This window comes from Phyllostomus hastatus, unplaced genomic scaffold, assembly GCF_019186645.2.
Source record: "Phyllostomus hastatus isolate PE091 unplaced genomic scaffold, TTU_PhHast_1.1 phas_scaffold_345, whole genome shotgun sequence".
Lineage (NCBI taxonomy): Eukaryota > Metazoa > Chordata > Mammalia > Chiroptera > Phyllostomidae > Phyllostomus > Phyllostomus hastatus.
The window spans coordinates 9332501-9347287 of record NW_025334024.1 but is presented as its reverse complement, the minus strand read 5'-3'; the positions used below and the strand labels follow the sequence as shown (position 1 = coordinate 9347287).

Here is a 14787-nt window from a genome sequence, read left to right as displayed (position 1 = left end):
TTGAAAGCCAGGACCTCTGAAGACAAGCTGCATCTTACACAACACTTAAAGGAGCTGTGAGGTGAGTGTCGAGGCATTGAGGACGGTGCTGGTGGGACAGTGCAGGGTCTGATAGCCACTGGACTGGAGTGTAAGTCTCACTTGGGAGGCGTGCCTGGAGTGACTGCAGAGAAGTGGTTAAGAACTCAGACTCTGGACTAGATAGTGCTAGTTGCCGCATGTAACTCTTAGCATTCCTAAACCGGAACGAGAGAGATGAAGGAGAGATGATTATGCCACCTTCTGTATTCGTTGAGATGGTTTGGGCTGCAAGTAACAAAAAAACTCAGCTCTCAGTGTCTTCAGTAGTATGGGAAGGCAATACCACACTAAACCTGAAGTCCAGAAGCAGAGCAGTCGGAGACATGACATCTCATGATCTGGCTCCACTTCCCTGAGATCCTCTACCAGCTTCTTCCTCGGGTGGAGTCTCGCTCACAGTTTTAAGATGACAACAGGTATTCTGGACATCACGACCAGACGGCATAATGCTAGAGGAGAAAGTCACCTTCTCAGGGACAAGTGGACTTTTCTCCAAAGCCCCTCACTGGAATTACCTTGACATCTGATTGAATAGGATTGTATCAGTTGCCTGTCTCCAAACAGACTCTAGTGAAGTGTCTGGACCCGCCATGGTTGGGAGTTTAGGCCACTGAAGATTCACGACTAACCGTGCAGTGGACGGGGGAAGGCTGCCCAAAATTATGTCAGCCTTCAAGGGGGAAATGGGGAACGGATGTTGGGCAGATGACCAAGTGTCTCTCACATGACCTCACGGTGTTATGAGAGTTCTTCAAAATAATGTCCGTAAGACACTTAACACGGTACCTGGCACATGTTCGCAGCTGACCAAATTTAGCTGGGATGATAACGATGGAGAGCAGTAATGGGAAGTGGGTCACAAAAATGTTTTGGCCCCTTTCACAAAAAAGTTGTTATTGTCACCTTACGGAGGTCCGTCTCCAGCACACAGACCTTTCCTCACCCCTCCCGTCTCCGCATTCACCTTCCTGGGGCGTGTGTCTCTATCACCTGGAGTCCCGGTTGTACAGTTCCTATCAGGAGATGGTGATGTGGTGGGAAGATACCAAATTTAACATCTGACAATTGGGATTTGAATTCAGATGAATTTATCATCTCTATAATCTTAAGTGAGTTTCTCCTGTTCTCTAAGCATCCATTTACCAAACTATAAAATGGGAATAACCATATCTTTTTTGCTAGGGGAAAACAGACTGACATGACCAATGTAAACAACTCATTCAGTAACTGCTTTCGGAAGATGGAAGCCAAACTCCTTACCTGGACAGGGTAGGCTGGGGTCATGTACCCAGTCCAGTGCTAGCTGGTGGCAGAACGCAGCGAGGAGTGAAGCAGCAAAAAGGCAGCTGGTGCAGCTTCTAGGAACCACTACCACTGCCTGTCGTTTCTGGAAAACAACCACTGACCACTCTCCATACAAACGTGCTCCAGTGACAATAACCACGAGTGTTTGTAACAATGCTGCTATTGACTTCTTATTTCAATAGATATCCAGATTTATTATCCCTCGAGGTAAGCATTGATTTTACCTTTGTCTCAGTCAATATTTTCCTCTGAGGTCAATATGCGTGGATATTCACCTCAGCTGCAGTCAATACCCATTTCGTATTACAATATATGATGTGCATATGTGAAAATAAAGAACACCATGGTATGGGGGGAAAAAAAAGGTCTGTTAGTCAAAGAGGCTCCCTGAAAAATAGATGTGTTATTTCTCATTGTTGTTTAGAAGTCAGTTTCTGTGTTAGCAAATAGAGATATGTATATTCTCCTGGTAGCTGGCATTTGGGGAAGGGTAGCATGGTATCAAGTAAACATTCAAGCAGTCATTTAATGATGTTGAACTAAATAGTTACTTGGAAGTTCCTGAGTTAAATGATAGCTGTAGGAATAGACATGCATACAGATTACAAATGTGACAAGAACGGAAACATTTACGTAGTTGCTGTTGGAAGTTATTTCTCAAGCCCCCGGATTATCAGAGAATCAGCAGCATACCTTCATCTGACACAGTGGACCCAGAGGGGCCCCAGGGCCTGGCTGCTTGGTAGCATCTTCCTGGATTGCACAGAGGAAGGCTCTCTGCTGAAAAGAGAGAGAAGAGGTGGGGCAGGGAGATGAGCATCCATCAGAGAGGAGAGATAGACAGAGAACAAGTTGGCAAGAGTGAAATCCAATGACATCCCATGAGCCCTTGAGTCAGTTGGCCCATCCATTTCCCATCTGCAAACAAAAATTATCCCTGGATTTCTTCCCCTGGCACCTGGAGGGGAAGGCAGATGGCCTTACTTTGCACCGGAGTCCCACCATCACCATATCCAGCCTGGGTAATCAGGAACACATATATATGTCTCAGTTTCCTCTTCCACCAAATGGGAAAATATCCATTTGAGGATGAGATGCAATAATGTTAATAAAGTCCCCGTCAAGAGCACTATAAAGCCACTTCTCAACTGCTCTTCCCCCTGCTTTATTAATGCCTATCCTTTAACCTGTCCTCAGCTTCATCTCCTGGAATCCTTGGGGCCTTTTAAACCCCATATATGAAGCAAGCCCATGTACATATGTGCGTACATCAATGTATATCGCCCCATGCAGTGTTGCAAAGTCGATCCCTGAGATTTCCCTAGACTCTTATTTTCAGCAATACTCTATAGCAGCAGAACTCCAAATCAGCTCAGACTTTCATGTTTGCTGCAACAAGATCTGACCTCTCTTTGTTACCTGAGTCTTGACCGAGAAGGCTGGGGATGGACCCCAAAGTTGTCCCATTGTCTTTTGGCCTGTTTATGCCCGCTGGCACACAGCTTACCCTGCCTACCCTGCATGGTCCAAAACCCATGAGGAGAGTCTTGGTCCTCAGCTTGCTATGTCTCATTATTTTCGGGTCGCATAAACCACGGCATTCCCACCTTCCTTCCAGAAGGGGCTGATGTTGCTGGTGCAGTTCTGTATTCTACATTTAGAGGAACCCCAGACTTCATGTGGCGGGGGTGGGCATAGCACCCTAGTAAGTTATCTTAGACCACAGCTGGTTTTTTTGTCGCCTTATAAAAGTCATAGGCGACCTCCAACTGGACAGTTATTTACGTTTTTATGTATTAATTTATTTGGCATTCAGAGAACTCTACAGCCTCAACCCCTTGGGATATAAATTAAAGCAATTTCATTTCCCTAGTTTCTCTGTTTGAAATCCCCCATTGTTTATTTAAATAGCAACCGATGCATACTGCAAGTGAAGAATTATAATTAAGGGAACAAGAAGGGCTGAATTCTTAGGGAAGTAGTGCGTTCTTTTCACAACAACCCTGGTCATGGCCTCTTTGAAGCTGGCCCAGGACACCAGAGTTGTTTAGGGAGAGGATGCTCTGTCTTGGGACTCTGGGGGTGGGAAAGAGGTCTGGCTGGAGGCTGGGATGCAGATGGGGCTGCTGTGACAGTGTCAGTTGCAGGAGAAGACATTGCAAACTTTGCAAAAGCAGCCACCAAGGTTGGGTAGACAGATACTCCATTGCCAACAGCTGCTGCAGAAATAGATTCGGAGTCAGATATCCTACTTCCAACAGAAGGTCCTGTAGTAATGGGACAAGGGAAGTTGCAAGGACAACAACTGGAAATGTATCCTTTTCCCTTTTCTCAATGCAGAACAAAGACCCCTCCTCCTGACTTACATCTGACAGTCTTCTTATGATTCTAATTCTCCCATCTGGAAGCTGCCTGACTCCTGCCTCTCTCCAGCACACAACATACATTTTTTAAAATATTTTATTTATTTATTTTTAGAGAAAGGGGAAGGGAGAGAGAAAGAGGGGGGAAAACATCAATGTGTGGTTGCCTCTTGCATGCCCCCTACTGAGAACCGGACCTGAAACCCAGGCATGTGCTCTGACTGGGAATCGAACCCATAACCCTTTGCTTTGCAGGCCTGTGCTTGATCCATTGAGCTACATGAGCCAGGGCTTGACACACAGTTTTTGGGGGGACCATACATAGACCAAGGCCATACCACTTCTTTGCAACAAGCATGTCCACTCATGACTTCAAGTAACTGTGTACAAGGCCACACTCTCAATAGTGGAGTCCTCAGCCTCTACCCCTGACCCCATTTACCTACTAGAAGTAAACAGTGTACTCAACGGAGAGCACTCAGGGACACCTGCCTCTTAGTCGTCCAATGAGAACGGCTCGATGTGTGAACTATTCTCAAAATGGCTTTGAACTCGAGAGAAGAGCCTCAGTGTTCAAAGGGGGTAAAATTTATACTCAAAGTGAGAAAAATACTAAGTGGTGGGAAGATGAGTAGTTGTTCATGCTTTGTTCTTTCTGCTTATTTTTTATATTCAAATTTTCTGTAATCATATCTGGCATGTATACATCCTAGACACAATAGGCTTTATTACTTTTTAAATGAGAAAGTGAATATAAACAAAGGATGATATCCACCCTCCCCCTTTGGGGTTGGCATCTTGGATTCACCCCTTTTATTTGTTCATTCGTTTCATGCAATGAGCATATTTTACTGAATTGGAGGTCCTGCCCCACCGGGCTCTCTGGTAGGCCTGGGGATGCGGTGGGTTACCTGTCAGGAAACTGGGCCTTCAAGAGTGTGCAGTCTGGTGGGGGAGGTGTGCGGCAGTTATAGTGCCGCCAGAGTAATGGTGGGGATGCCAGGGGGTGCTAGGGACACGCACAGCAGGAACGACGAGTCCAGCCAGGGGCGGGCACACCAGGGGTGCTAAGGCACCAGGGGACATGATGGATGAGCAGGACTGGCCAGCAGAGGAGGAGCTACTGTCAGGGTCTGTTGAGGGACAAGCATGGGCCATGTCGTCGGAGACTGGCAGAGAGCTGTGGTTGGGACCTGGTCAATGGGGCCTGGTAGGAAGGAAGAGGATAAACCTGCTTCATCAGTGAGTGGAGGGAGCATGGTGCGCGCACACCCATACAAAGAAACTCATGAAAACCAGCAAGGTTTGGGCTGCTCTGATCTCCCTACTGCGATCTCAGCAGTAGGACGGTTGGTTGGCGGCTTTTGGGGGTGGGGAATCACTCCCCACCCCTGCATCAGCCTGATCTCCAAAGCAGACCTGCCACAACTTCCTCAGTAAACTTGCAGTCAAAGTGATATTCATGTAGTTCTGCAGACGCAGTTTAAAGGCAAGTCCTTTGGGCCCCCAGCCCCTCATCCCTCTTCCACCCTATGCTGCCCTCCCACCCCCGCACCCCCGTCCACTTCATCTCCTGCACAGAAATTCTGGAGCCTCTAGTGGGTCCGGGCACTTACCGTCTAGAAGCTACTGTCTTTGTGAAAGCTGCCCCTGCCCTACAGCTTTGTTTATTTTCATCAGCGCCTGCCTTTATGAAGGGAAAACAGCTCAGTGAGTACTCAGGAGAACCTATCCGGCAGCCTCCAGGAGCCCCTGTGGCATGCTTGGGGCCTGTTCTCATTGCTTTCTTTCTCCTTCATAGAGTAATCAACCAGTCAACTAGTTAACCAAACAGATACTTATCAGAACATGCCGTGTGCCAGGCACTGTACTTGGTGCTCTGTGCACTGCTGATGGATGCACTTTGACCCACTGCCATCCTTCTGCAGATACCTTTTGCCTGCACGAGGGCGGGCTTTTATCCTGAACCATTTCTGAGCCGCGTCGTTGATGAACCATCACGCATGTGCCCCCCATATGCTTTCTGCTTTCAGAAACAATGCTGGTGACCCTGTTTTAAGGAGGGCTGAAAAGCCATCACTTAGGTTGTCTGGAAACCTTCAAATTAACCTCATTAGGCTTGCTTTATTTATTTTCTTTCATCTTGCAGGCTTCTGTGCTCTCCAAACCCCAAAACTGTGGTGCTACAGCAATCTTCTATAGTGTGATTCAATAGTCAATACTTGTTTAATAGGAATCACAATAGATGAGTTTATAATATATATTTTTCCACGAGTACACTGAATGTTTGCCAAGCCCCCCTCTTTTTTTTTCTTTTTAAATTCAGAAATTTCTAGTTGTGTTTATTCCTCTCGTCAGCATACTTTATCATATCAAAGCCTTTTCAGACACTGTAAAACTACTGAGTTATGTTTGGGTCATGTTTTGCGGTATGCCCTTTAATACTGTAGCTTTAGAAATGCAATTTTCAGCCTCTGCTTATTAGAATATGATAAAGTATTCCTGGTCTATGTCCAGCTCCACTAATCTTCAGACTGCGCTTCATGAATTAAGCATGAAGATTTTAGTCAATGTGCTTTCAAAGACCAATGTTTAGGGAATCATGGATTTTCTACAAGCTGAGGGAGAAATCTATAATAGGAGGAACTGATTTTCAAACATCATATTCTCAAGAAGAAATGACCAGTTCTGGCCCAGAAACAGAAAATATTTCACTATCAGAATATTCTAGAACCAGTTAAAACCACACTGTGCAGTTTGGTTTATTAAAGGGATGGTGTTTTAAAACGTGTAGTAAGACTACCTGTCACGTGGGAGGGTTTCGAATGGCTGCTTATTTTGGAGAGCTCGTGGAGACTGGGTTAAAATCAAGAGCGGAATGCAAATTAAATTTATATGGTATTATTAACTCTGCGTCCCCCTTCCCAAGCCCCAGTGCATGTTGGTGCATTTTGCTCTGATATAATTCAGCAAATAGCCAGAGATTTCTTTCCAGCATGAGGGCACTCACTCTGGGGAGAGACTTTGAGGACCCATGGACACCTTAACCAGGCTGCCTCCCGAGAGGTAACATCTAAGAACCCAGCGTCTCCTGGTTTGCAGACAGGAGAGAAATCGGCAGGCAAACATCTGGAAGGGAAGTCTCCTTTCAAAATCGCAGTGCTGGATGACGTCGGGCATCATCGGTCGTGAAAATGCAAAAGGCCTTAGTGTCTAAGTGATAGAGTGCACCCCTAACGGCATGGGGGCATTTTTATCTGAGTTAGAGTAGCCCCTGGAATGTTTCTTGTTTGGCGAGACCACATCTGGAGTCATCAGAGTCACCTTTATCATCACGGGTATCCTTTAGTGAGCATCGCTTCTGGGCCTGATGCTGTGCTTAGCTTTTGACATCAGGAGCTCACTCAAATCCCCCTATCTCAGTAGGTAAACTGAAGCTCGGGGAGTTTCAGTGACTTGCGTAGGCAGAGTCAGTATTGAGGCCAAGGCTCTTTTGACCTCATAAACCTAAATAACCAAACCACCCTTTGGGGCCACAGAAGCTGTGTCTCCATGTCTCAAAGGTCAACACCTTCGAAGGTGAGAATCTGGACACCACCGCTGCCCTGGACCAGACTCCAGTGGTGCCCGGTGGAGGCTCTCATCTACTCCTCCAGTCCAGAGATCGAGATGGAAATGTAAATCATCTCCAATTAGGGGGCTGCTTCTTGAACATTTTCCTTTTGAGGAAGACAGGGAAATTCTCAGCTTGTCTAGCTTTATCTGTGAAACTATGGGATCTCTCAGAGGCTTTAAATTAATCAATCAATCCACAGGCATTGAACTGAATCTCCACCTTGGGCTCAAGACTCTGCAAAGTGCTTTAAATGAGAAAGAAACCAAAGGGCCGGCCGCCCTGCCCCCAGCCATAGCCCAAGGCTGCCTTCCATGGCTGGGGAATTGGCCTGTCAGTTCAATCACAGGGCCCCTCTGACTGGTGGTTTTCAGTGAGCTGGCCCGGGGACGGCTCTGGTCATGTGTAGACATGACCTCAGGAGGGTGCATCCGTCTCTTTTTGAGTCCTTGCCATTTAATCGTTCCTCAGACAATTTTAAAAGAAATACAGCATAACCCAACCCTGTCAATCACCATTTGCTCCCAAGTCTCAGAGCAGTACCTGAAGAACTAGGTATGCAAGGACGTGTCCCTGGACACCTGAGGTTTATGGAATGAGGTACAGGCCAAGGGGGGAGGAGGAGGATGTCCCAAGCCACCTGGGAACGCCAGGGAGTCTATACAGCGCCCAGTCTCTGGGTCTTGCAGACATGCCCTGGGAATGGGTCTGTCTCAGAAAAGGACGGATGGCTCTCTGAGTAACAGAGGCTGCGCTATAGCAGTTTTAGGACTCAAAGGCAGTGCAGGGGGCCCCTATAAGTATTAATGTAAATAGGAATGAGCCCAGCGGAGACTGGAATATAAGGGTAATGGCTCCTCAGCGCCAGCTCTTTGTTGCTAATGTTGGTAAAGGGAAACAGGACTCAGGATTCTTGTGTGCATATTGGCAACCAGCTCACTTTATTTTTAACCCTGCAGGGACCAAGGTTGTGTGCTTGAGGAAGCCAGGTGCAGGGTGCCAGCTGGGACGTCCGCTCGGAGGCAGACCCCGTGTTTTGTGCGGCTGCAGTCCAGAGAGGTGGAGCAGCTCCCCCGGGACCACACAGTAGCAGGACAGAGATCAGCATCTTCTGGATGCAGTGGTGAATCCTGGTGGCAGTTGCAGCCACCCTAAAATTATAGCAGAGCAATGGGGCAGGACCAGTGCGAGCTCTGGACGCAGGCCACTGAGAGGGTTCTTGCTCTCGACTCCTAAACAGCTACCTTGAGAGTGTTTAATTCTCTGAGCCAGAGCTTTGGGGCAGACTCACAGATCACTGTGGGGCTGATGTGGCAGGAGGAAGCCTGTATAACTTCCCCGTGGCCGTCTGAGTCCCTGCAGGGGCATCTGTAGCTTTGGACATAATTTGGGAAGAGAGCAGGACAACAGTCTTCTTTCCAGCGCCTCTACCGTCCGTCCACCAGCACTGGGAGCATTGCCTACATACACACCCTCATTCAGTTCCCAGGGACTGAACAAATACCTGGGAAGCAGACATGAATGCACTTATTTTACAGGTGACACACCCAGGGCTAGGGGGTGTAAGCGGCATCCTGGGTCAATTGGTTCCCTGAACAGCAAGGAAGGACAGGCAGGCCCAGGTTGGCCTCACTGTAGACTGAGACAGAACTCTTTCTTTGTCCACTGCCTTTCTTCCTCACTGCCGCCTGCCTTATTTTGTCTGGTGGAAGGGGACTGGGTCTCTCTTTGCCTCTTTGGGATTTTGTGAAAGGTGACCTGCAAACTCTGCCTCCCGTGGACAGTTGGGAGCAGGCCCAGAAGATACACCAGCTCAGCTCAGTGTCTCTTCCCAGAGGGAAGGCAGGGGGACAAAGGAGGTTCAGGGCAGCTGTCCTGCCCTCTCCTTGCCTGAGAAATAGGAATTCCCCAGTGAGAGAGAGAGAGAAAAAACCAGCAAGGGGAGTAGTGTATATTATCACCAAACAATTATTCACACCCCACCTCCATTTTCCAAACTGTAAGTTCTTTTTTACGTAATCACTTTCCCACCTTCCATGAAAGAGGAAGAAATAGCTCCATACCAGTTATGTGAAATATACACTTTCTAATGTAAATCAAGAAGCTATTAATACCATAATAAGAACACGGTAGAATATTAATTGATGGAAATTGTAGAGTGGAATATTCATAATCAGCGGCAGTCCTTTCTTTGGAAGGAACAAAGGATTAAGTTAGGGAGACAGTAACGGTATTGTTAGCAGGCTATTTCAATGATTTTCTCTATGGAAGAGTAGAGAAAGGTGAAATTCCAGCTGGGAATATTAGACTATGCAGATCTCCGCTCAGGGGTATTGGGCTCTGTTTAAACTGCCGAGCTGTGCTCTGCCTTATGATCCAATTGTTTTATTAGTGAAATCATTGCGCGTTTCATTTTGCTATAGTAATAGCGCAGTGTCTGTCTAACAATAAATTATGGAGTCAGGCAAACAATGGTTTTGTATTTGGGATACAATGAAATATCTTATTAAAATGCAGGCTTCCTTAGGTTTCTGAAATTAGAGTCTTATTTTAAAATGATTCCATTGGGCTTAATACACTGCTTTGAACTAATCTCTCTAACAGAATCACTCTTTTGTCAGACCTAGAGGACTCCGGGAGTTACCTGTTTCTTAAGTATTTTCCCATTCATATTTTATTCTCTTCCGGAGCGAGCTTATTGGTTCGACAAAGGAAGGCATCGTGCTAATAACATCATTCCTTTGTACGTGAAAGATACAATGAGATCTAAGCAGTCACATCCTTCCTGCCAAGTTTCTCAAGCCGATATTCTGTTCTGATAATACTCGGATAGTGATACTAACAATGAGTCATAGTTTTTCTTTAACGATCACATTATGCTGGGCACTGCAAAAAGTGGTTTACACGGTTTAGCTTGTAGGATCCTCATTCAAGCCACCTAGGAGTAGATCCTTTCATTATCTCCATTTCACAGATGAGAAGGTTGCAGCTTAGAGATAGAGATTAAGTGACTTCTCTCATGTCACATAGCTTGGTCAGTGTTAATACTGGTCTTGAATCTTGGGAGATTGTTAATACCAGATCTTCAATCTTGGGAGATTGTGAATAGGGTCAAGGTAGAGCGATAAAGGCAGCCAGGTTTTTTTTTTTCTTTTTTCTTTTTTCCGTTGCTACATTATCTAGTTCCCCCGCACAAGGGCCAGGCTTCGTGCCTTGTGTTTTATGTCCATCATCTTTTCTCCCAGCCTCTGCAGCCCCGAGACAGGGCTGTCCTTACTCGCATTGCACAGAGGAAGTGTCTGAAGCTCAGCGTTCCAGTCACCGCTCAGGTTACCGGCTGTCGACGGGGCTCCTGGGAGAAGGGCTCAGGCCCGTCTGACCCCCTAGCCTGTCCGCTTACCAGCTGTGATTGAATCAGAGATATCCCACTCTGTTTGTCAGGAAATAGTGCCCTGTGGGTGAACACAGGAAGCTATTTGCATTAAAAAAAAAAGTTTACACCCTGAGATGAAGCTGAGGAAGAGCCTGCCTGGACCAAACTGCAGTCAGGCTCCTCCGACCCTCCTCCCAACGAGGCCTCCACACTGGGACTTCTGGGTTCTTTTTCTGTGTGACCCGATTTTAGCAGCTCTCTGGTCAAGTGGGCTAACTGATGTAACCTGGTCACCGTCCTCATTCCCCATGGCTTCCAGGTACTGTCTGATCGTCCTGCCCTGCCTTCCGCAGGAATCCCGTTAGGTCAGTTAGCAAGAACGACTCCACCATCTTACTAATTTTTCACCCAGCAACCTTCCCACTCCGCCTGCCTTTGGCAATAAAATCCCCACTTCATATTTGGAGTTGAGTCCATCTCTCTCCTCTACTACAGAACACCATTGCCGTGGTCCCCATACCAACCACACTAATCCCCCAAATAAAATCTGCCATGGGTAATTTACTTTCTGTATTACCACTTTGTTGTTTCACTGGTTGGACCCATTGGGGTTGGGATGGGAACACCAAGGAACCACTGTCCATCTAGCTGATGCTCCATGAGCAACCTCAACAATTAGAACCTGCATTTGGAAGACACCAACCAACATTCAGATGCTTCTGCATTTGGGTGGGATCAAAATATTTCTTCCTACGGGCTCCAAATGTTATAACTCCTGGGGATTGCCTTCCTCTCCCCGGCCCCCGCCCACCATGCCAACAGTTCTGCTGTCCTGTCCGCCTCCCTGCGACTCCCTGGGCCCCAGGAAGGCTTTACTCAGCAGATGCTCATTTGTAAGTGTGGCCCCTCATTTGTTCAGCAGATATTTGTGGAGCTCATGTGTGCCAGGATGATGCTGAGGTCGTGCAAGGATAAGGGGAAGAAAATTGTCATCTGTCAGATCCCAGAGGCCCATCTGTGACCGAATTTTCACGAGTTTGTTTAAAAATTCGAAAAATGTCTCCAAGTAGTGACTTTCTCATAAAGCACATTGTGCCCACTTTTTAAAACTGTCATTTATTTAAGAATTATATCCTTCACCCATCCTTTCTTTAAATGTTAAATGTCTTTTCCTTTAATAAAGATAAAATAAGTTACATTTTCTTTCCTTTTTTTCTTTTTGTTTAATGTTCTGTCTCTAATTTTGTTTTCTTTTTGAAGTCCTTAAATGACAAAACAAAATGTTGGCAAATCTATGTCAGTCTGCAAAGTGTTTTCTCTTTTTGACTTTACTGCACTTCTGGAGTTAGTACTCTAGAAGTCTAGGGATGGCTGATGTATCTGTAACTTCCAAGTTTACACTTGATAATACTTGCTACTCCATTGTCCTGATTAGTTTTTAAATGTTAGCCTTGCCTCTCTAGCCTCCTGCTTCCTGTCTCTCTCGAGGTGTGTTGCACTCAGGCATGCTGTGAGTAATCAATACTTGGTGATTTGACTTCTTAGCCCTAAAAAAAAAAAAAAAAAACCTCCAGGTGCAAAACACAAAGGCAGAGCTCTTGTCTAGGGAGTCCTCACTTTTCCGTTCTCAGCCACGGGGAGACAAGGCCACTCCACACTGCATTTCCCCCGCTTTGGCTCTTGCAGAAAGGATAGCCAGTTTTCTATTACCATTGTGTTAACTGAAGATCGAAAATGTGCCTGGAGTTTAAAATCACCCGACACCTGTCCTTTCTACAGCAACCTCATTAACAACCAAAAATTTAAAATTTTTATTATTTAGAGACTCAGCACTATCCAGAATTACAAGTCTGGCGGCTTGTGCTTGGAGGCACAGTCCCGTTCTTTGCACCGTTTCTGAGCCTTACAGCTGACACACACCCGCAGCTACCTGCGCTCTTCATCACAGTGACAGGAGGAAGCCCCGACGGAACAAGGCTGAAGCACGCAGTGGTTAAAGCGAGACCCCCTTCTGGTGGAGTGGCTGTGCGTCTGTGTGTTGTTCTTCTCCGGCGCCCGTATTTGACCCCTCTGACTGACATGCCGGTTTACCCGCCCCAGAGTGGGGAAAGAAGCTGAAACATGCACATTTCTAATGGACTCAGCCTCTGAATTGGATGGGCAGCTTTCTTTCTTTGTAAAGCAGCTATGGGAATGCATTGTCCTAATATATCCTAGTTAGGAGAAGTCTGTTAAGAGGGGCATTTACCCTCACCCTCTTTAATTAAGGACATTGTTCATGTTACTCTTAGAATTTAGAATTCAGGGACATCACCACAGTTTCCAAGAGGAGGTCAAAATTTACCACAGGACCATTTTTAAAATGTAATTAACATTGAAAAAGTGGTCATTTTTTCCATAAAAATTGGCTATATTTGTAGCCTCCTTTTTTTATTCAGTACTTTCATTTAAAGAGTTTAGTAGATTTAAAATTTTGTCTCCTATGTGTCATCAATTCCTTTTTTACTTTACTTTCATTATTTACCACACAGCAGAGAAGCACAAATGAGATGGTGCCTTGGGATTTACGCTTCTTGCCTGTTGGAAAACTCGAAGGTCAGGCTTTGTGTTTTTCACAAGTTGATTACCAAAAAAAAGACAGAAAATAAGGACGGCCGATGCCTTGTTCTTGCTGTGTGGGGGAGTTTCTCGAACCCTTCCTCTGAGCCTCTCTTGAACAAAAGCAGATCCCGTTGACCTCTCAGCTTGAAAAGGCATGAGCGATGCCAGATTCCGAGGGAGCAGGGTGAAAGGAGGACAGAAAATTAGCGACCGGGTCTAGGAACAGGTTCAGACAAATGTGCAGCCAGCCTGATTATGAGGAGTGAAAGGGCATTTCCCTGGAATCTCATGATTTTTTTTTTAAATAGGGGCCGCTATTGTCGTTCAGAAAGCCCCGGGCTGTTCTAAAAACAGGCAAAAATCAATAGCCCACTTGTTGCAGATAAGTGAATTAGTCTGTGTTGAATGTAACTGAGCACCTGAACACTTGAGTGAGCAGGGCTTGTCGGGGGGTGGGGGGGGGCGCGGAGACAATTGGAAGGATTGTCTTTAAATGACCGAAGCGGTGCACATCGCTGGTTAATTACGCCCAATGATCATTTTTGTGCAAGACTAATGGGAAGATTCTGTTTTTGTCTTTGTCTCTCTGTCCGTGAATGGAGTTTCCCACTTCTCAGAACAGTCCCAGTTGTGTTGTGGCAAATGGGCCACAGAGGAGCAGGGAGGAATGAATGGGGTAATGCAGATCAGATGAGAAGTTTCTTTTATTAAATGGTTAAAATTTAAAGGGGTACAAACAAAATACATTACATAAAAAGTTAACAAATGATGTTTTGTAAGTAATAACTAATATAATATTTAATAGGCTGTAATAAATATAATTAGAAACCTATACTAGAAATAAGAACTCTGAGACCAGTGAGTGTGTAAATAAAATCACGCACAGCGTTTACTCAGCTCCTCTTCCGTTTCTGAGTCCAGATCTGTAAAGTGTTTTGAAAGTCACACACTTATTCTCGCATGTATCTGTGGCTTTTGAGAATTGTTTTGCATGTTTTTGTTGGTTCTAAGCACTGAAATCTAGCGAGGCCTTGCTCCTAAAGACAGCCAAGGGGACTTAGAATGTGAACTCTTGTCCTTGACCAGGAGAAACCTCTAAGTAGATACCTTCCCAGGCATTCAGCTAGCGTGAAAGGAGTGTCTAGTCAATTTTTTTCTTCTCTCGACTGCACCCAGAAAGAAGGGTATAGTGGCCCTTGAGAGAGAAGCAGGAGGAACATTCGAGTGTATTGGTTTTGGTCAGGAGCAGAATTTTTTCCCCAGTATTTCGTTGCATTTTCATAATCTCTGCCACTTCTCCTCTGTGTGCTTCTCAGGCCATGAGGCAGGGATGGTTTGCCCATGACAGACACGTGGCCTGTGGCTTATGGAGGTGTAAGAGCCTGTCAGGGACCTGTATGAATATTAGAGGCCTCTAGAAATGTTATAGTCTGAATTACAGAAAGAGAATT

At 45.9% G+C, this 14787-nt stretch overlaps 1 protein-coding gene across 2 annotated transcripts in view; it reads left to right on the top strand.

Moving 5' to 3' along the window:
* WWOX (WW domain containing oxidoreductase) overlaps positions 1 to 14787 on the top strand; it is an 898695-nt gene that overhangs the window by 391652 nt on the left and 492256 nt on the right. The window lies entirely within an intron of this gene.